The sequence below is a fragment of the Muntiacus reevesi genome, chromosome 1 (assembly GCF_963930625.1).
Source record: "Muntiacus reevesi chromosome 1, mMunRee1.1, whole genome shotgun sequence".
Classification (NCBI taxonomy): domain Eukaryota; kingdom Metazoa; phylum Chordata; class Mammalia; order Artiodactyla; family Cervidae; genus Muntiacus; species Muntiacus reevesi.
Window position 1 is genome coordinate 143249167 of NC_089249.1, and position 20736 is coordinate 143269902.

At 42.0% G+C, this 20736-nt stretch overlaps 1 pseudogene; it reads left to right on the top strand.

Annotated features, from left to right (window-relative positions):
• Positions 1 to 10867: 10867 nt before the first annotated feature.
• Positions 10868 to 11519, top strand: LOC136148982 (small ribosomal subunit protein uS2-like; annotated as a pseudogene).
• Positions 11520 to 20736: the final 9217 nt, after the last annotated feature.

Below are 20736 nucleotides of genomic sequence, written 5' to 3' on the forward strand. Positions count from 1 at the left end.
CAACACTCCCTTCCCTTCCTGCCTGTCTAGGTAGCAGGACAGTGTCCAGATTGTAAATTCTTTCAGGAAGAGCCATTTTGGGATCTCCAGTAGGTTCTACAAAACAGAAATATTTATTATGCTAATCCTAACACGCAGTTTCTCATTCTTGAATGGGCAGCCTCAGAGCTTGAATTTTGCTCTCACAATTTCACAGAAAGCACAGGAAGCATCACAGTAAGATATCTCTCTGATCATCAGGTGCTTTTGGACGATGATGTCATGTGGCTTTCTTGAATCATCGCTGTCCTTTTACTGAGTACATGGCAGGACTTAATAGGTGTTAGATGGAATAAGGGCTCAGAGTGGCCCACTAGCCTCAATCCTTATTTGAGTCAAGAGCGATTGTGTCTTTGAGAACTTTATTTGAGTCAGTGCTGAGGTCCTGATTTTTTTTCTCTCTGCCAGATTTCCTGTATCTTTACCCACTTCTTTACCACCCAACCACATCTGGCCTGCTTAGCAAATGCCTACTCTAAAGGAAAGCCTTTTGAAATATCCTCAGCTCTGTGAGACCCGCCCTGACCACTCCTCACAACCTCTGTACATAAGTCACCTCCTCGTATTGCAGTATTCCTTTCATATCTACCTTCCTAGCTAGAGTGAGGACACAAATGATCCCTGCATCTCCAGTGCACACAGCTGATGCTCAGTAAACCACTGAACCACCACCTGTCATGTATCCTGTCATTCTGGGCTGAGAAAGTCCAGCTTCTGAAAAGCCATCATTTTCTAAGCACTTCACCTAGACCTCAAATGGCAGTAAGTACTAGGGAATTTGACCAACTACTCATCTCTCTATTATAATGCATATTTCTCAATCTTCAAATTGGCAATCTCAGAACAAAGGTCACTCAGATTTACAGAAAGTGGAGGAAAATGCCCTAGTAGACAAATTTCTGATTATTAGGGGTGTAAGAATATCATTCTCAAAGCCTTTAGCAATAGAAGTTTCTTTCCATACACTTCTGTCTCTGACTTGAAACTCTTACTCTTTAAAAAAAATGTTTATCTTTTAAACATGAAAGAACTCCATACTCATTAAAAAAAAATTGAAAAGTAGAGGAAGGCAGAAAACAAAAAAATAGTTTTCACAGTTTCACTATGTAAACAATGTCTGCAACATTTTGGGTATGAATTACTCTCTTATTTATGGACTTTATTAAAAACCAGTCAACAGCACATGCTGTCAGCTAAAATCAGAGCCAGATTCCACAGAAAATACACAGGTGGATTTCATAGTTGATTCCTGTGCACACAGGTAGGAAGCATCTGCCTACAGGCAATTCTGGCAGATCTGGGGAGGGGGAGATGAGTTAACAGAAAGGGTGAATTAGCACAGCTGGGTGCCTTTGCTTGATCTTATGGAGCTTTGTCTATTGCCAATCACTGTTCTGTTCTCTTCAGATCCCCTGGAGCCACGACAAGCCTCAGGCTTCCGGTTCCCATTCATGCAATTACTGATCAATCCTCCCAGGATGTAGTGATGGACATGAATTTCTTCCTTAAAAATCTGAGGGCCTCTCCAGCGGTCCCCCGACCTTCACCACTGGTTTCCTTGACTGAACTGGACTTGAGCTGTCATATTTGAACTTTAGTTGACAGTATGACATCTTCCTTGGGCCCTTAGTGGCAACCCTAGCATCACCACTTGTTACTTACTGTAATGGGACAAACAGCTTCTCAGAATGGAAAGATCATGGCAGAAACATGACGGCTTGTTGAAGTTAATAAATAGATATATGCAGCTTTCAGGCTGATTAGAGTGGACCTTCAGGATGTCCTCATCTGTGTGGAATGACCAGGCCCAAGAAAAAGCATACACTGATTTCTCAACACTGGAATGGATCTTTACATGTGTATATGTATTTGTTTTACATAATGTAAAAAATGTTTCTGGGTCCAGAGGAATGAATCACTGCTGTAACTAAACAAGGCTTACTTGGACTCTAGGAGGCCCTGTGCTAATTGCTGAAGGCATAAAGACACATATGACAGTCCAACTAGGGGGAGACCCATGCACCTGTGTGGACAGAAAGGATTTTAATATCTATGGAATGCTCCCTCTGTGCTGGGTGTTGTGCTAGGGGTTTTGTAAAATTAACACATTTAATCTCAACAAAGTGTCAGTTAGACAGTATTTCTTCTCATTTTATAGAAGAAGAAACTGAGGCTCAGAAAGCTGTTTACTTCCCTAACTCACACAGCTGGAGTTTTTAACAAAAACTCAAAGCTCACATTGCAGTCAGTTTGCTGGAGCAGCATTTCAGTATGGATGGGCAGGGTTTGGGAATTTGACCTCCTTGCCATCTGCCTTGCCTTGCTTCCTGGGTCAGCCAGGGCCCAACAGCCATACCATCCCAGTCTTCCTCCTCCTTCCTTGATGATGCAAAAGAAGAAATGGTGGCTTGAATGGGATGTGTAGATTTAGGGGGTCTTGTGTTCCTACTAGTGATGTGACTTCAAGTTCACATCTTGATACTTCTGAGCTCTGGTTCCTCATCCATACAATGGCACAATGTCTCCTTTAGAGGGTTAAGATTATGCATCTTGAGTTATAAGTGGCTCACACCGCACATGGAGCATTTCAGCACTCAATAAACGTTACCTCTTGTGCCTTCACTGCTTCACCAGCAGAGACCTATATGGTCAGCACTGTGCCATGTCCTAAAATACTCTATTTTTCCTGTGTTAATCTTTGTCCCCTGAAAACCATTCCCTTCCCTATCTGGCCTTAAATTCTTTGAGGGGAAAAAAAAACATGTTACATATTAACATCTTTCATAGTGTGTGACCCATGGCAAACATGAAAAATCAAATACTTAAACCCAAATATTTGATTGATTGATTAATTCTATTTTGTTGACACCACATTCTGACTGCTAGGTGATGGGCTAACAGGAGAGAACTGGAGCCAGCCAGTTTATCAATGACTGGCTGTGAAAGCCCTGTTCAATTTTTAGGAAATTTGTGATCCAGTCATTAAATGGTGGTTGGCTTAAAATTTGCTGTAGTAGGAGCATTTATACCACAGAAACCGCCAAACCCTACAGAGAAGGGATTCACTTCCCCCCACACCCAAACACACAAACAGAGCCAGCATGTGCCAGGTTTCCTCATAGTGTAATTTCTCATGCTTCAGCATTTTAGAGAAACTCCCAGATGATGCTTAGCCTGATTTTATGAAAGCAGAAACCTGTAGAGAGTTTGAAGACTCCTTATACTAATAGGATTTCCAATTTTAAAATTGGAAATTTAAAGATCTCACTTACTTCAATCTGCCTCCAGTGTAGAAGAATCTTCTTTAAACCGTCTTGATGGATGCCACGGGAATGGCAGTCTCTCTCATGGATAGCTCCGAAAATTCTTCTTCATGATGGTCTGGTCTGATCTTTCCTGTAACTTGCACTCATTGTTCTTGGATTTGCCTGTATTTTGTAGCAAAGTATAATGTCTATACTCTCTAAGCGATAAGAGTTGAGCACAGCTATCACGTCATAGCTATTATGACTTCTTTTGTCAGCCTGTGTGGCCTTCATTTTCTCATCATTAAGACCCCTTTCTTGGTAAAGAACCTGTCTGCCAGGGCAGAAGATGAAAGAGACATGGGTTCTGTCCCTGGGTCAAGAAGATCCCCTGGAGTAGGAAATGTCAACCCACTCCAGTATTCGTGCCTGGAAAATTCCATAGCTAGAGGAGACTGGTGGGCTGCATATAGTCCATGGGGCCACAAAGAGTCAGACACGACTGAGCAACTGAACAGCTGCAGCACCATTGCATTTATCCAAGAACTGAACAAAGTATTCTAGACTGGGCCAGTGAAGTACCATAAACTGAGACTACTGCTTTAGATGATGTTTTCCCACAAGTGTATTTCATATTTAGTTTTAAAAACAGCATTCTTTTTCATGGGCATTATTTTCAAGTCAGGCTACATGTCCCACTCTTTGTGACCCCAAGGACTGTGTGTAGCCCGCCAGGCTCCACTGTCCATGGAATTGTCCAGGCAAGAATCCTGCAGTGGTTGTCATTCCTTCTGCAGGGGTTCTTCCCAACCCAGGGATCAAACCTGAATCTCCTGCACTGCAGGCAGATTCTTTATTGTCTGAGGCACTAGCAATCTACATAATTCATTTCATGAACTTAGTACTTTACATGAATGATAGTTGTATGTCATATTCTCATTACTGATGCATTTTTATTGAGTACTGATTTGGTAGCCATCATATTCACTCAAATAATTTTTAAGTTTTGTGACCTCCCCTATAGATCTTTCTATAGATAAATTTTCAAGATTAATGCAAATATTCAACCCATTGTGATTTATCCCACGGCTATTATCCAACACAACTTTCTGAAATTTGTCTTCAAGGACATCATGAGAAGTTTTGTCCAATAGTTTGTTGAAATCAGGCAAGTTTATATAATTCCCTAGATTTGTCAGTGTAACAATTTCATCCAAAACAGTAATGAAATTGATATGGTATGCTTTGTTTTTAGTGAAGTCAGCCAGTTTCTTGTATTCATCTGTTTTCTAGTTTGCTTATAAGTGCTGTATTTAATAATTGACTCTAGAATTTCATACTGAGAAAAACTTAGCAGTCAGTAGTTTCTGATAGCCACCTTTTCCTGTTTGTTGCAATTCAGAATGACATTTTCTTAATACTTCTCTTGAAACTTCTCCTGTCCATGTTGATGTCATGTGGGTTCTCAGTCATGGGACTCTTGAAGTCTGAGTCATCCTGTGAAATCATTTGCTCTGTCCTTTAGTGCACTTCTATCCAATAGAAACACAATGAAACCATAAAAATGAACTGTTGACATAATTTTAAAATTTCTAATAGCCACATTAAATAGCTAAAAAGAAACAGGCAAATTTTTTTTAAAAAAATTCTTTATTTACTTTACATTTTGACTGTGCTGAGTATTTGTCGCTGTGTGCAGGCTTTCTTCAGTTGCAGTGCACAGATTTTTCATTGCGGTGGCTTCTCTTGTTTCAGAGCATGGGCTCTAGAGTGCACAGGCTTCAGTAGTTGTGGCCCTTGGGTTTAGCTGCTTGTGGGATCTTCTTGGACCAAGATTCGAAACTGTGTCTCCTGCACTGGCACACAGATTCTTTGCCATTGGACCACCAGGGAAGTCTGAGAAACAAGTAAAATTAATTTTAACTTTATATCTCTGAATGGTTATCATTTCAATATATAACCTATATAAAATTATTGGGATAGTTTACCTTTTTCATACTAAATCTTCCAAATCTAGAGTGTGTTTTATACTTATAATAAATCTTAATACATATATGCCAGCCACATTTCAAGGGCTCAAAAGGCTCATGTAGCCAGCAGTATCATATTGAGTCATGCAGGGATAGACTTCTACTTATTGCAAGTGCCTGGACATTATTGTTGCTATTATTATTCTTATGGTGTACTCTATTATCTTGTATTTCATTCCTGTTTTCAAACTTATTCTTTCCTTTTCAACATGAAGGGCTCACGCAGAGTCAAGAAGGCAAGAGCTAAAGAGAGGTGGAACAGCCTCACTTTCTCTTTGTCTGTTGATATTAATGAGGGTAACTTTTACAGTGAAACACCGTAAAGAAAACTCGTTAAGGGCAACAACATTCCCTAGTGCACAACTCTCCCTAGGACCACAAAATGGGTATGTTACAAAGGCCTGGGAGCTAATTCTCTCCAGATGTTTGCAAAGCAAGCAAGACCAAAAGGTGGAAACTGAAATTACTAAACACTTAATAAGGAGCTGATGGAACCAAGGCCCCAGGGTTGGCTCAGCAATAAGTGAAACACAGAGACCCTATTTGTTCAGAGGAACTTCAAAGTCCGCTATAAAATCCCAGGAAAGGTGAGAGGCAAAGACATTGCAGAGGATTCTGCAGCATTCCTGCAAAGTCAAACTGAGGACTGACTTGAGATGCTTCCCTTGGTGCTTAAGAAGAAGACTTGGGGGCAGATCTGGCAAGCAGATGTTTCACTTTTGTCGATGCTCATTCTTACATATAGTACGTGTATGGAGAATATAGGCCTTTCTCTAATGAGGCCAAAGAGGACAAAGCAATTAAACATTCAGTTAAGAAAGAAAAAAAAAGAGCAAATGCCTTTTCTGTACTATGTGCTACTCTAGACCCAAACCATAAAGTTGCTAATGAGATATAGCAGATCCAAATAAAGTTGGCCTTATTTATCTTTGTTTTTTCTTCCTTCCCTCTCTTTAATAGTGGGACAAGGAACAGGAAGGTTTGTCTAAGATCATACTTACGGATGCTGATGCTGTAGCTGAAGCTCCAATACTTTGACCACCTGATGTGAAGACCTGACTCACTGGAAAATATCCTGATGCTGGAAAGATTGAGGGCATGAGACCAGGGGGCGACAGAGGATGAGATGGTTGGATGGCATCATCAACTCAGTGAACACGAGTCTGAGCTAACTCCGGGAGATAGTGAAGGATAGGGAAGCCTGGTACGCTGCAGTCCATGGGGTCGCAAAGGGTTGGACATGAGTGAGCGACTGAGCAGCAACAACAAATAATTACAGGGGAGGAAAAAAGATCAAATAATCAAATGTGGTATCATTTGAAAGTCTGATAAGTTATCTCTTTGGTCACCAGTTACCTGGAAGGAGAAAGGTTTCTAGGATCCAATCCTATAGCTGTTTTTTTTGTTGTTGTTGTTTTATTTTGTTTGTTTTTTTCATTGTTAATCACTGTGACCTGTCAGGTATGTGCTATTTGCCTTTCATATCTTTCTCTGGCATTCAAAGAAAGAATGAAATAATACCAGATGAAAAGCAAGACAAGAAACGTGATCAAAAGTGCCCCCAGGGACTTCCTTAGTGGTCCAGTGGCTAAGAGTCCAAGCTACCCAATGCAAAGGGCCTGGGTTCAATCCCTGGTTGGGGAACTAGACCCCACATGCTGCAACTAAAAGATCCTGCATGCTACAATGAAGATAGAAGATTCTCCATGCCAGCTAAGACCTGGTGCAACCAAATAATTAAAATATTTTTAAAAAAATTGATCCCACTCAGTTCAGTCACTCAGTAGTGTCTGACTCTTTGTGACCCCATGGACTGCAGCATACCAGGCTTCCCTGTCTGTTACCAACTCCTGGAGCTTGCTCAAACTCATGTCCATTGACATGGTGATGCCATTCAACCATCTCAGCCTCTGTCATCCCTTTCTCCTCCTGCTTTCAATATTTCCCTGCATCAGTGACCGCACTGCCTAGACAAAATAACTGCCGTGGAGGATGGAAGAGAAATAAAACTCATTAAAATTCATTAAAATTAAGAGAGTTTTTTTAGTTTTTAGTTTTAAGAGAGAAAAACAGGCAGTTCTGGTGTTAGAAAGTTCTAGTTTTGCCTCTGGTCTGAGGCAAAATCCCACATCTCCTTGGCAAATCTGAACAAAATGGGTCCCCCCCTTTTTTTAAATAATAGAATTATGTCTGTTGCATTCACAATATATTGGTGAGTCAAATGTATAGTCTCTTTGAACTGAAGCCTAGGTTGGATTCCCAGCTCAGCCAGCCACTTACTAAATGTTTAACATTTTAACCCCTCTTGAGTTTCAGTTTCCTTATCTATAAACAGAGCCCTGGGGGATGGGGGAATGGGGAGTGGAGAGAACTTCCTTCCTAGGATTATTCTGAGGATTAGCAAAGGCAGTGAACGCAAAGCACTGACCTTTCACAGCCCAGTCCTGGCACAGCGTAAAAGATAACTAATGACACTCAAGGTGACAGCCACTGATTATTCACCATCCCATCCTCCATTCACCACTTCTCCTGTAGAAAGATGTCTTTTTGGTATTCACAGCCTTCAGTAGATTGCATTATTGGCAGGCAGATTCTTTTCCTTCCTTCACACAAAGGGCAGTTCATCAAGGTTGTTCCCTGTGCTAATTTTCTCCATTAAGAAAAAGAACAATCTCAACCGGGTCCCATACTTGCTGAGTTCCTTCAGTGTGAGCATTTGCAGGAAGTATGGCTCTCTGAAAGGGCTTTCAGAGCTGGATCCTTGGCGAAAGAGCCCTGTAGCCATGCTGCCCTCACTTCCCCTTCCTAGGGTTTTTGTGCATATGACCAATCCCCATAACAACGCATTTCATAAAGTCATGATTTGACAAGAAAAAGATAAATGTAAACACTACACAGACAAACACTGGGAGGAGAAACATCTGGCTGTCCACTGCTTGCTTCCTGTTGAGAGAGTTTGGGAACTTGGGGATTTTAACAGTTGGACAGGGCTAATTTTGGAAACAACTTCACATTTGCACTGAAAGGAAAAACACATATTTATCACACTTCACTCATCCAGTGAGGGAAGGTGGTGGTCATCTTCCCAGGCCTCTCTGAGAACAAAAGGGATTGAATTGGAAGCCCAGAGAGGTTTTCCCTTCCCTTTCCGTCCTCTCACTTCCAGGGCACACCTTCCCCTTCGTGACTCTGAGATCCTTGCTTTCCAGCTTCCTTTCTTATATTCAGTTTCTTCCAAGGTTCTGGGAGTCCTGACTTGATTCTGGCTTTACCACTCACGGATCTCTTACTCTGTCTAAGCCTCAGTTTCCTCTTTTGAAAATAAAATTACTCACAGTAGTAATAGTAGTAGTAACCTAGCAATAATACATACTAACCCTCCAATTTCATAAGACTGTATAGATCAAGTCTCTTCCTCCTCCTCCCAGTTCCCAGAATACTTGATGTTCTTTTTGCTTCTATATCTTTTAATATGAGATTTCTCTTTTTCCCTCCCTAGAAAACTATGTCTCACTCTTTTAGACCTAGCCAAATGTTACTGATGCAGTGAGAGATTCTTTGTCTCTCACAGGTATTAAAAGTAATAGTTCAGGAGACATTTAGTAACAGGGTAAATTTTGAAATACATCTTTAAGTAAGAAAAAGCAAGTTATAAAATATATGATCCAAATTGGGTAGTGTATTGAGTTAGCTAAAAATGTCATTTGGGTTTTTTCCGTAACATCTTACAGAAAAACTAGAACACTCTTTTTGGTCATCCCAATATTATATATATATTTAAATTTATTTAACAAGATGGTAAATCGGGCTTCTCTTGTGGACTTTGGGCTACAGCTACAAAATTGAAAGAACCTTCACATTGTAAAGAGGAGATGTTAGGGACATATGAAGATGTTATTAAAAAATTGACCAAATAGCCTTGCAACCCCCCTACCCACCCCCCACCACACACATGCTCACTTGAAAGTGTTAGTTGCTCAGTTGTGTCTAGATCTTTGCAACCCCATGGATCATAGCCTGCCAGTCTCCTCTGTCCATGGAATTTTCCAGGCAAGAATACTAGAGAGGGTTGCTATTTCCTTCTCCAGGGGTTCTTCCTGACCCAGAGATCAAACCTGGGTTTCCTACATTTCAGGCAGATACTTTACCATCTGAGCTACAAGGGAAGCCCTCCACCGCCTACATAAGAAATGATAAGAAACTCAAATTCAATTTGCTTAAGTATGAATTTCTTACTAATGAGTTGTTGGCTGGATAGAAACTGCTGTGTCATCTCTTCCATTCCCCATGAGTTGCTTACTTCTCAGGTCAAGTGGTTCCTGGAGAACCAGTCCAGGAAATTGAGGCTGCCTGCAAGAAGGGGAGCCTGGCTTCTCCCTTTCTCAGGATGCTGACTGAGTTACAGACACTCCCAGGCACCAAGGTGCTGCCTCCCAAGCAGAAGAGAGTAGGAAAGCTCTTGGGAGGTTGACACATGATCCCTTCCCTAGAGGTGGTGGGGGGGCATGTGTGAACCCAGTGAGCCCTGTCTGGGCACCCTGAAGGTGGGAGTAAGAGGAGCAGTAGGCAACAGCAGGGTAAGGAGAAAAAGCAACAGAAGATCAGTGATCCCACTATTTAGGATGGAAGGGAGACCTCAGTTTCCCACAGGCCAAAAAGATATTTTGAAGTTAAGTGGACCTAAAGCTCCTTGAAGGTCACCCCTGCAGAAAATGGCAGTACAGTGACTGCAAAAGCTGAGAGTGGAGGAAGGCAGGACATCAGCTGTGTTGTGCGTCATCCAAATGTCAGGGGCTGCACAGTACGTAGTTGTCTGGGTGCTACCAGTCAAAGACCAGGGTGTGGAAGCCTCCAGAGACAAGCAGGAGGAGCCTGGGAGACGTAAAACAGGAGGAACAGCACTAAGGAAGGGTATTTCTCTCTTCCTCTTCCCTTCTCTTTACCCCAAATCTGGAGATCTAGTAGAAGCAAGGAGAACACACCCAGACATTACACTTCTCACTCCCCGCTGAAGATTCCTGCCAGTGACTCAGAGCTGTATCGAGGTTTGCAAATCCAGGGATGTTGGGAAGAGCAGAAATTTTAAATTGGGAGTGAGATAGAAACTTTACCTTAGGCTAAATGAAACGATGTTATAACTGAAAGTGACTTTTTTTTTTTTCTAGATCCATGTTACTCTCAAGATCCCAATCCTGTTGATGGATGTAAAAAACTTCAGACTTGCTAATGAAACATAGGGCTTCCCAGGTGGCCTTAGTGGTAAAGAACCTGTCTGCCAATGCAGAAGACATAAGAGACACAGGTTCTAGGTCAGGAAGATCCCCTGGAGGAGCACACGGCAACCCATTCCAGTTTTCTTGCCTGGAGAATCCCATGGACAGAGGAGCCTGGCGGGCTACAGTCCATGGGGTTGCAAAGAGTTGGACTGTGCTAAGACAGGCAATTTAGCACACAAGCAATGAAAGCTAATGCAGTCTTTGCTCACTTATTTGGAGAGCAGTCTATACAGAATTGTCCTGGGTTCTTGGTATAACTTAAGGGGAGATGTTCACAATGTCCAGAGCTCTTGATGTCCTACAGATGAAGTGGGAGGATGTCCTCAAATTCCAAGCAGCAGGAATCCACTTAGGTGGCACCAACCGTGACTTCCAAAAGGAACAGTGCATCTACTAAAGGAAAAGGGATGACGTCTACATTCTAGATCTGAAGGGAGCCTGGGAGAAGCTTCTGCAGATGGCTTGTGCCATAGTTACCATTTAAAAACCGACTGATCAGTGTCACATCCTTCAGGAACACAGACCAGAGGGCTGTGCTGAAGTTTGCCGCTGCCACTGCAACCACTCCTCCTGCTACCCGCTTCACTCCCAGAACCTTCACTAATCAGACCCAGGCAGCCTTCTGGGACCGGGTCTTCTGGTGATCACTGATCCCAGAGCTGACAGCCAACCTCCCATGGAGGTGTTGTGCATTAATCCACTGACCACTGCGCCCTGTACACAGACTCTCGTCTGTGCTCTGTGGTCACTGACATCCTTGCAGCAAGAAGGAGGCTCACTCAGTGGGTCTGAGGAGATGGATGCTGGCCCAGAAAGTTCTGCACGCACGTGGTACCACCATCCTGGGTGGTACCTATGGGAGGTCACACCCCATCTCTGCTTCTACAGAGGGGCTGGAGAGACGGAAGAGAATGAGTAGGAAGTGCTGAGAAGGCCACAGGGAAGAACATCAGGGTGCATGGACCACTCCAGCTCCCAAGTTCACGACTGTTTCACCTGAGGTCACACACGGGTCTGAAGGCACAGGCAGCTCTGTGCCTGCCCAGCGGGTCCTATAGAAGACGGGAGTCCTCAGCCACCACTGTGGACTGGTCTGCTGGTCTACAGGTCCCACTGCTCAGGTGACTGAATGGGTAGGAACAACCACTTACTGGTCCTAAGCTGCTCTTCCCTATGCTCTCACATAGAACCCAGAAATAAGATGAGCAGGAAACCGTTTCTTTAAAAAAAAAAAAAAAAAAAAAAGATAAAAGGAATGTAATGCAGTCTCTAGGTTTGAAACCCTTTCAGGTAAATATTCTGTGGATTCTGCTAGTCAAACTTTTGGGACCACTTTTTCCTTCTCAAGGTATTTCCCCCTTTCCTCCCTATTTCTGTGATGACATCTGGGTTTAGGTAGAAGTTTACACATCCTCTTCACAATGGAAAGGGGCATCTCTAATCTAGGCACTGTGTCTTCATTTTACAGATAAGAAAAGGAAGGTGGAGCAGCCTGTTAAGGGCACCTAGCTGGTGAGGTGAACAGCTGCCTTCGTGGTGAGCAGAGGTTAACATACAAGTGTAAGAGAACCTGGTGGATGGATTGGGCAATTGACATGTCACAGCAGAAAAATGAAGAGCACGCTGGCTGGATTTGGATGGCCCTCGTGCCAGATCTTGGCACACTTATCAGGATACTCTCAGATTCACATAACACACCAGCCTAACACACTGGAGTCATTTCTGTCTTTCTGGAAAATAGACATGGTCCAGTAAAGGACATAGGACTTCACATGCTTCAATATAAAATTGGTACTCTTTGTTCTCTTAGTGTATTCCTCATTCAACTATTAGTATCTATTTCATGTGTTTTACATATAAGGTAAAATTCTAGGTACTAAGGATAAAGAAAAACAACGCAGATGGTCCCTGTTCTTATTGAGCTCTATTCTAAAAAGGAAGGGAGAGGTCACATATGAGGGGTTTCTCTGCTGCTGCCACGATGCACCATGCTACCTCCTACCTGCTGGCAGTCCTCGCTGGCAATTCCTCTCCCACCACTAAGGAAGGACATCAAGAAGATTCTTGATAGCATGGGCATTAATGACTCAACAAGATCATCAGTGAGCTGAACAGAAAAAAAACATTGAGGACATCATTTCCCAGGGCGTCAGCAAGCTGGCCAACATGTCCACTGGCAGGGCTGTGGCTGTCTTCACCGCCCAGGATCTGCAGCTCCTGCTGCAGGTTCGGCCCCAGGGCAGAGCAGAGAAGGCAGAGTCAGAGGAGTCTGTTGACGACTTTCTTGACTAGAGTCCTATGTGTGTGCTCAGTCACTTCAGAGGTGTCCAACTCTGCGACCTTATGGACTATAGCCCGCTAGGCTCCTCTGTCCATGGGGATTCTCTAGGCAAGAGTACTGGGATGGGTTGCCATGCCCTCCGCCAGGGAATCTTCCCAACCCAGGGATGGAACCCAAGTCTTTCACACCTCCTGCATTGGCAGGCAGATTCTTTATCACTAGTGCCATCTGGGAAGCCCAACTAGAGTCCTGCTCCCCTTCAAATAAAACCCTTTTTCATGTTTAAAAAAAAAGGGGGGGGATGGAGAGAATGAAAACTAATTGCACAATGAATGCCTTATTGCATTTTTGATAAGCGCTCTGACAGAGAAATTTAGCACCCTATGAGACCATAAAACAGGACATGTCCATTTGGTGAGTCAGAGAATCTTTTCTTTTCTTGAGGGAAGCTAGAAAAGATGAATGGATGCTAGTCATGGTGAAGGGTCGTGCTATAAGAATGTTCCAGATTACCTGAGCTAGTCCTGTTGAGACAGGGCAGGCTCGACCACAGACCTAAAGAAAGAGCTGGGCTGACCGCACAGTGTGAGTAGTGTGAGATTACAGACCGAGTAGATATTGGATTCCGCCCCTGGTCCACCAGGCAGTGTGTGCAGGAAGAGTCAGCCTGGGCGTTTCCTGGGAAGGCACAGGAAAAGGAAAGACTAGCCAAAATAGAGCTGTATCATTTCCACATTTCAATGTGATGTGACAGAAAATTCACCTAATAGTACTTAAAACTGAGGTGAGCAAACTTTTTCTGCTAAGGGCCAGCTAATGAATAGGCTTAGAGGCCCGGCTGTCTCTGCGGCAAGCTTTCAGCTCTGCAGGCATAGCACAAAAGTAGGCAAAGACAATATGTGAACACGGGAGCACAGCTGTGTCCCAATAAAGCTTTATTTATTACCCATGGGCTGTAGTTTGTTGATCCTCAGCATTAAATAACATATTTAAGGTTCACTTAGCAAGAGGTATACAGCAGTGGGTGGTTTTAGGGTTAGTTTAGCAACAGTTTGGAGAAGGCAAAGGCTACCCACTCCAGCATTCTGGCCTGGAAAATTCCATAGACTATACGTCCATGGGGTCACAAAGGGTCAGACACAACTGAGCAACGGTCACTTCACAGCTACAGTACGAGGTGACCAACTAGAGAATCACATGCTTCCCTATGGTCTTGTGAGCATATAAAACCAGATCCTCCCAGAGTTTTTGTTTTTACTTTTAAAGGCAAGTTCATTAAATTAATATTCAAGGGGACATAGATCCTTGGAGAAATTCACTGAGAAGTTTCTTAAGGGGGACAACTCAGGTGTTGTTTTTTTTTTAAATTGGAGTATAGGAGCTCCAACCAGTCACTCCGAAAGGAAATCAATCCTGAATACTCATTGAAAGGACTGATGCTGAAGCTGAAGCTCCAATACTTTGGCCACCTGATATTAACAGCCGACACACTGGAAAAGATGCTGATGCTGGAAAAGATTGAAGGTAAAAGGAGAAGAGGGCATCAGAGATGAGATGGTTGGATAGCATCATCAGCTCAATGGACATCAACTCGAGCCAACTCTGAGAGATAATGAGGGACAGGGAAGCCTGGTGTACTTCAGTCAATGGGGTTGCAAAGTGTAGGACATGACTTGGCAACTGAACAACAACATAATTGCTTTACAATACTGTGTTGGTTTCTGTTGTACAACAATGTATCAGTCACAAGTATATATATATATCTCCTCCCTTTTGAGCATCTCTCCCCTGCCCCTCACCACCCCTCTAGGTCATCACATCATCTAGCGGAGCTCCCCGTGTTAAACAGCAATTTCCCACTAGCTATCTGGTTTATGCATGATAATTATATGTTTAAATACTACTCTCTCAATTCATCCCATTCTCTCCAGTCAGGGGTTTTAAGAGCTAAATGAGAAGGAGTGGTTCATAGTGGTTAGACTAATCAAGGATAGAAACTAGTACTCTGGATAGAGTAGAGTAAATTGGCTAGTCTGTCCAGGATTTGTCAGTATAAATGTTCTTTGGTTAGCCAAGGGTCTTCATTTCAGTCCTATGGGTGCCTGATTCCTGGAGTCCTTCAAAGTTCACTGTCCTTCATCAGGTTTCATCAGATTCTACTGTTTAGAACCAGCTGTGATAAAAATACAAGTCAGTTTTGATTTCTCCTAGCAAATGTTGCTTCTAGTGGAAGTTTTACCTTTTACAGTCAGTTCCCAGATAGTTGCTAAAATTCTAAGCAACGCTTGTTTAAAGGTCAGCGTCTCTTCAAGAGGAAGGGCACAGTCAGAGGAGCTCTTGCTCACAGCACTGCCTGTCATATCAGGGAAGAAATCATTCCCAGAAGCCTCCTATCCACTCCTGCCATCTTACCCTTATGTCTCCTTGGTTAAAACTAGGTCCCACATGCACCTCTAGACCTGTCACTGGTAAAGAGGACAGGTCACCACAACCCTTCCTGGGCTGCCTGTCTGATACCTGAACCAGGTATCTGGCTGGGCATCTGCTAGCAGAGAGGAAGGGCTTTGATGGTTATTAGGAAGGCCACCAACCGTGTCTCTGGACAACCACTACCAGCCTTCCTCCTTGTTAACAGAAAATGCAGAGACAATGGGAGACTGTCCGTCCTGAAGAAGCTATCTGATAGAGAATCTAACACAGTTCTGCAAGAAGTCAGGAGGCTCTTTAGAGTGCAGTCCCTGATCATAGACTGAGTGCTTTGAATGAGTGTCAATAGTGTTGGCTGCTAATGAGAATTATCATATCTTATCTATTTGGAGGTTCGGATTTTGTTTTTCATTAGAATACTTAAATGGAATATCCCTCCATCCAATTCCTCTTCCCAGGGCTGCACAGAACCAATCTCAGGAAAAAGCTCGAGGATAGGAAACTCCAGTTTATCTATAAAGCAAACATACTTATAGTTTAAATAATCAGCCATAGGTTATTGGACTTATTCTATTTATACTCTACTTTTATGAGAAACTGGCAAAGTATATATATACACGCCAATGTTAGGGATTTAGTAAGAAAAGTCATTTCCAGGGTATGTTATAATTAAAGTCATACTAATTCAGCCCAATCCTTAAACACCTACTCTGCCTCACTCTGCACTGTGAGATAATGATATAATTATAACCCCGAGACATTGCAGGACATGAGAGAAAGAATGAACTCTTCAAGTTTTTATGTTAATTGTATGTTACTGTTGTCTAATTATTTGTCAGGGGAAGGCAATGAAGAGTGGTGAGAAAAACATGGGTTTCTGAAGCTCCAGGCTTCGGATCCCAGCACTATCACTTACTAACTGTCTGCCTCAGTTTCCTCATCTCTGCAGGTGGGTTTTTTTTTTTTTTTGGTATCCTCAAGGTCAGTTTTTGATTAATCAGAGATTAATTAAAGATTAATCATAGGCTTTTTTGTTTCTTTTAACTAATTTTTAAAGTTACAAATCGAAACTTGAGCTCTTCCTTAACATTTTAAGTTTGACTTCAAATCTTATTAATTCATTTATAAGGCTAGTAAATTTTAACAATCACTTTTGAGAAAGTCTATGACTAACGTGTACTTTCATTTACACACCTGGTTAATTAAACATCTTTACACATTTCAAAGTGCATTTAATGTATTTGATTCCTTTCTTAATGATTTCAATGGTCTGACAACAGTTTCCTTAATTAAAAAAAAAAACCTAAGTCTAATAAATTAAACTTAGAAAGATGGGAGACTGTAGCTCTCTTAGATATTCTAATACAGTACATAAACTTAATGAGACTTCAAATGAAAATCACAAGTTTAATCAGGTATTTGATTACATAATTTAAGTTGGAGTTACAAGACTGTCACTCTGTTTGGCCAAATTCATTGTAAACATTAGAAATATGTAACACTTGCATAGATTCCCTCAGCCTGAAAGATTAATATTTAACAAGTCTCTATCTGTTCAGACAAATATCGCTGAAAGTCACTGAGGTTACTTTCAGCCAAGAGAACTGTCTTCAGCTACCTGCACTGACTCCTCTCACATCTCACTTAGAAAACCAGTGTATCTCCCGTTGCACTATGCGAGTTCGTCACTGAAGACCCCAGACTTAGCTGGGATGCTGACTGGACTCCTGTTGATTCTGCTTGGATGTGATGAACTCTATTCACAGTTGCAGATCACTTTCAAAAAGAGGCTATTTATGTTGCTCTTGTCCTCGGAGTTAATTTATCCCCATTTCTATGTGTGTGCTCTAGGAAGCCTGTGACTGGGAAGCCTGAGTCAGTCTCTCGGTTGGGTTTTGCATTTCCTACACAAAACCTTAAATCTCTAAGTGCCTCTCCACTTCTTCCAGGATTCTAGAGTTACATACCCTTGGTTATTGATACTGCATATACGCATTGTGTATTGGATATTGAAATGACAACTGATTGAATTTCAAATATCTCTTATGACTTCGCTTATGGTCACAATATGTGAGATCAGTCTATCAACAATCTATGCTTTTGGAATTATACTACCCACCTTGCAGGGTTGTTGTAAATTAGCATTAGTGAATGTTAAGCACCTGCCCTGGTGATGGTACATTGTAGGCACTCAGTCAGCCTTGGCCACTACTACTGTTTTCACAACTCATTGATCCTAATGCATTTTATAGTTACTAACACTGCTCATTTCCTCATTGGCCAGCTTAAGTCTGATCATTAATTATGACATCATTGCAGCCCTGCATAAATCCTCAATTGTCGGGATTTCCTTGAAGGACCAGTGGTTAAGAATCTGCCTTCCAGTACAGGAGACATGGGTTTAATCCCTGGTCAGGAAGCTAAGATCCCACATGCCTTGACACAACTAGGCCTACGTGCTGCAACTACTGATCCCATGCACTCTGCACGCCACAGTGAAGACCCCAAGTGCTGCAACTGAGACCCGATGCAACCAAAAATAAATTTTAAAAAAAGACTAAGAAAAAGAAGCTTTAAAAATCCTCAGTTGTCTTGCCCCTTTCTTTCCTCATCAGACTTCTATGGCAAACCACCAGCCTTTCTTCTTCAATTGCCACACTTACTCTGAGTCTGTGAACTTGCTTCCAATGTCACTAAGGAAACACAAGCACTCAAATGGTAACATCCACATACTCCCATCTCCATAGCCAACCATCTCCCTGCATCTATGCATATTTCTCTCAGACGAACTCCTAGCAAAACCCAGCCCCTCTCTTTGTATACTAGATCTCATCTCCTGTCTGTATGAGAACACTGCTCTAGCAATCTGCTCCCTCTCTCGAGCATTATCAATCTTTTCCTCTCTAATAGATCTTGTTCATTTGCTTACACAATTGCTATTAGACTTCCCATCTCTTTTCCAATCTTCTCTGGACTCCTTTTCTTGCCCAGTAAAGCTCCATTTTTAAAAATTTCCTTTTCAAAACTCCTTCAGTGAGTTGTCTCCATTTCTTTTCTCCCATTATCTCTTGAGCACAGTCCAATCAGGTTGTTGCCATATCACTCCAGGGAAATAGTTTTTATCAAGATTACAAATGACCTCCATTTTCTAAACCTAATGCTCAGTTCTCAGACCTCATCGCATTTGATTTATCTGCAGAATTTAACACTCTGAAAGTCTTTCTTCAACAACCTTTTTTGTTGTTTGTCTTATCTGTTAGCAATTCCTTCTTAGCCTACTTTGCTGTTTTCCCTCTGATCTTTTAGCATTAAGCTCAATCCTCTTTGAGCTTCTCAGTCCTCTAGATCTCTATGCCTTTCTCTCCATTCTTTTCCCCTTGGTGCTATCATCGAATCTCACGATTTTAAATGCTATCTATATAACTGTAGAGGCCAATTTATGTTTCTATCACTGACCCATCTACTCAGCATCTCCACTTGGGAGTCTAATGAGCATCCCAAACTTGTTATTGTCCAAAATTGAGGCCCTGTGCTTTTCCCAACGAACTTACTTGTCTTCTTCATTTCAGGAAATAGAAACTCTAGCCCTCCATTTGCTTATGGCTTCAGCAATTTGTGGCACATGGTCTTAGCTGCTCCATGGCATGTGGAATCTTCCCAGACCCGGGATTGAGTCAGTGTCCTCCACACTGGTAAGTGGATCCCCATCTTCTGTACCACCAAGGAAGTCTGAGCAGTACTGTAATATCAATGATCATCAGTCATTATCTAACTGAGACCTTCCCTAGCCACATATGAAAAGTTACAAGTCATCCCAACCACTTCCCAATTTTCCCAGTCCCCTTAATTACTTAATGTCGTCAGCACCCATCACTACCTTCATATATGATGCATATTATGTGTTTATTTGTTTATTTTATATCATCTTCCATCAGCATGTAAGCTCCAAGGAAAAAGAGAGTCTTGTTTTATTCTATGTGTTCCCAGTGTCTAGAATAGAAACTGCATATAGAGGTCTTAGATTAAAAGCTGATAAACATTAGGAGAAGTATACCATTAGTGGTCTGTGTAAAATAGACTTTGATTTTTCAGTTGCTCAGGTTTGGAATTTGACTGAAAGCAGGGTTGGTATTGTTTATTTATTCAACAAATTTGCATATACACTTAACTCATGCAAGACTCTGTGCATTAAGGAGAGCACCCTCATACACACTGGATCCACGAAGGGAGCTTCTTATTGTACTCCATTTCTGCCGATGAGGAGAAGGAGCAGCTTGACTTTCTTGTTAACAAAGTCGTAAGCTTCCTTTTTTCAGTGAAGATCTGGCTGATGTTAAGGTTTCCTGTTCAGAAATACAAGGAAGTCTCATAAGTGACAAGCACACTTCCTAATTTCTCCTTCCTGACCCATTTGCATTTCATCACATATGCAGGCCCTCCAGTAAGCAACTCTTATGCCAATAATGAAGCGCCCAGCATCTTAATTTGAAAAGTGCTCATCAGCTTGAGGTTAGCCTCTGTGCATCACAGTATTCTTTAATGAATCAAATAATGCATTTCTTATTTGCAATTAAATAATATCTTAAAAGGCTCTGCCTTCCTCAAAAGACCCATGTGGAATTCATTTTCACATAGGGTTATTTACACTCAGCACTGAGGGTAGATGCTGTGGTGAGGCCTGTGGCTATTCACCAGGTCCTTGAAAGCAAACCATAGAGGACCTTAGTAGAGAACCTAAAAAACAATGTCTTAGTAGAAAATGAAGTTAAGATGTAAATATCAAATCCAAGGCTAGCTTGTTTCCCCACTTAGGGATATTACTGCTGGGTCTATTATTTCCACCAAGTGTTTTTTTTTTTTTTTTCCCAAAGATCACATTCAGTTGTATAAAGAATTTGAGGTAGTGATAAGTACATTTGCATATGATATACATAGAATTTGCATATAATTATACACTATTTCAGGAAAACTCCAAGTTAAAATAAAATTAGTACTATTTTTCCTTACTGTGCTTTCCTTAGTTTCTGTGCCTCAGTCTTCCTGGTTCCCCACTGCCTACAGGAAAAAAATGCAGTATTTCCTGAATGGCACCCTATCCATCACCTGCCATCATCTGCCATCTCTTTTCTTGTTTCCTACATTACCTTAGATGCCAGGCCCTCAGAACTACTCATGCTTTTCTAACACACCACAGGAAATTACTATCTGTTGACTGTTCGTTAGCCACTCTTTACTGCCTTCCTTCTGAACAGAAACCATGATTTTCTTCCTTCTGGCATTTGTGTACAGTCTACTGCAGGGGCCCTCAAAAAGCTCCAGCGGTTAAGTTTTGATTAGTTTACCGTCCACTGGTAGATCTATCCCCTTGGTCAGTGACTGGTTTATGCATGGGTATGTGATGCAATCCTGGCAAGTGAGAAGTACAGGGAAGCCTGCTA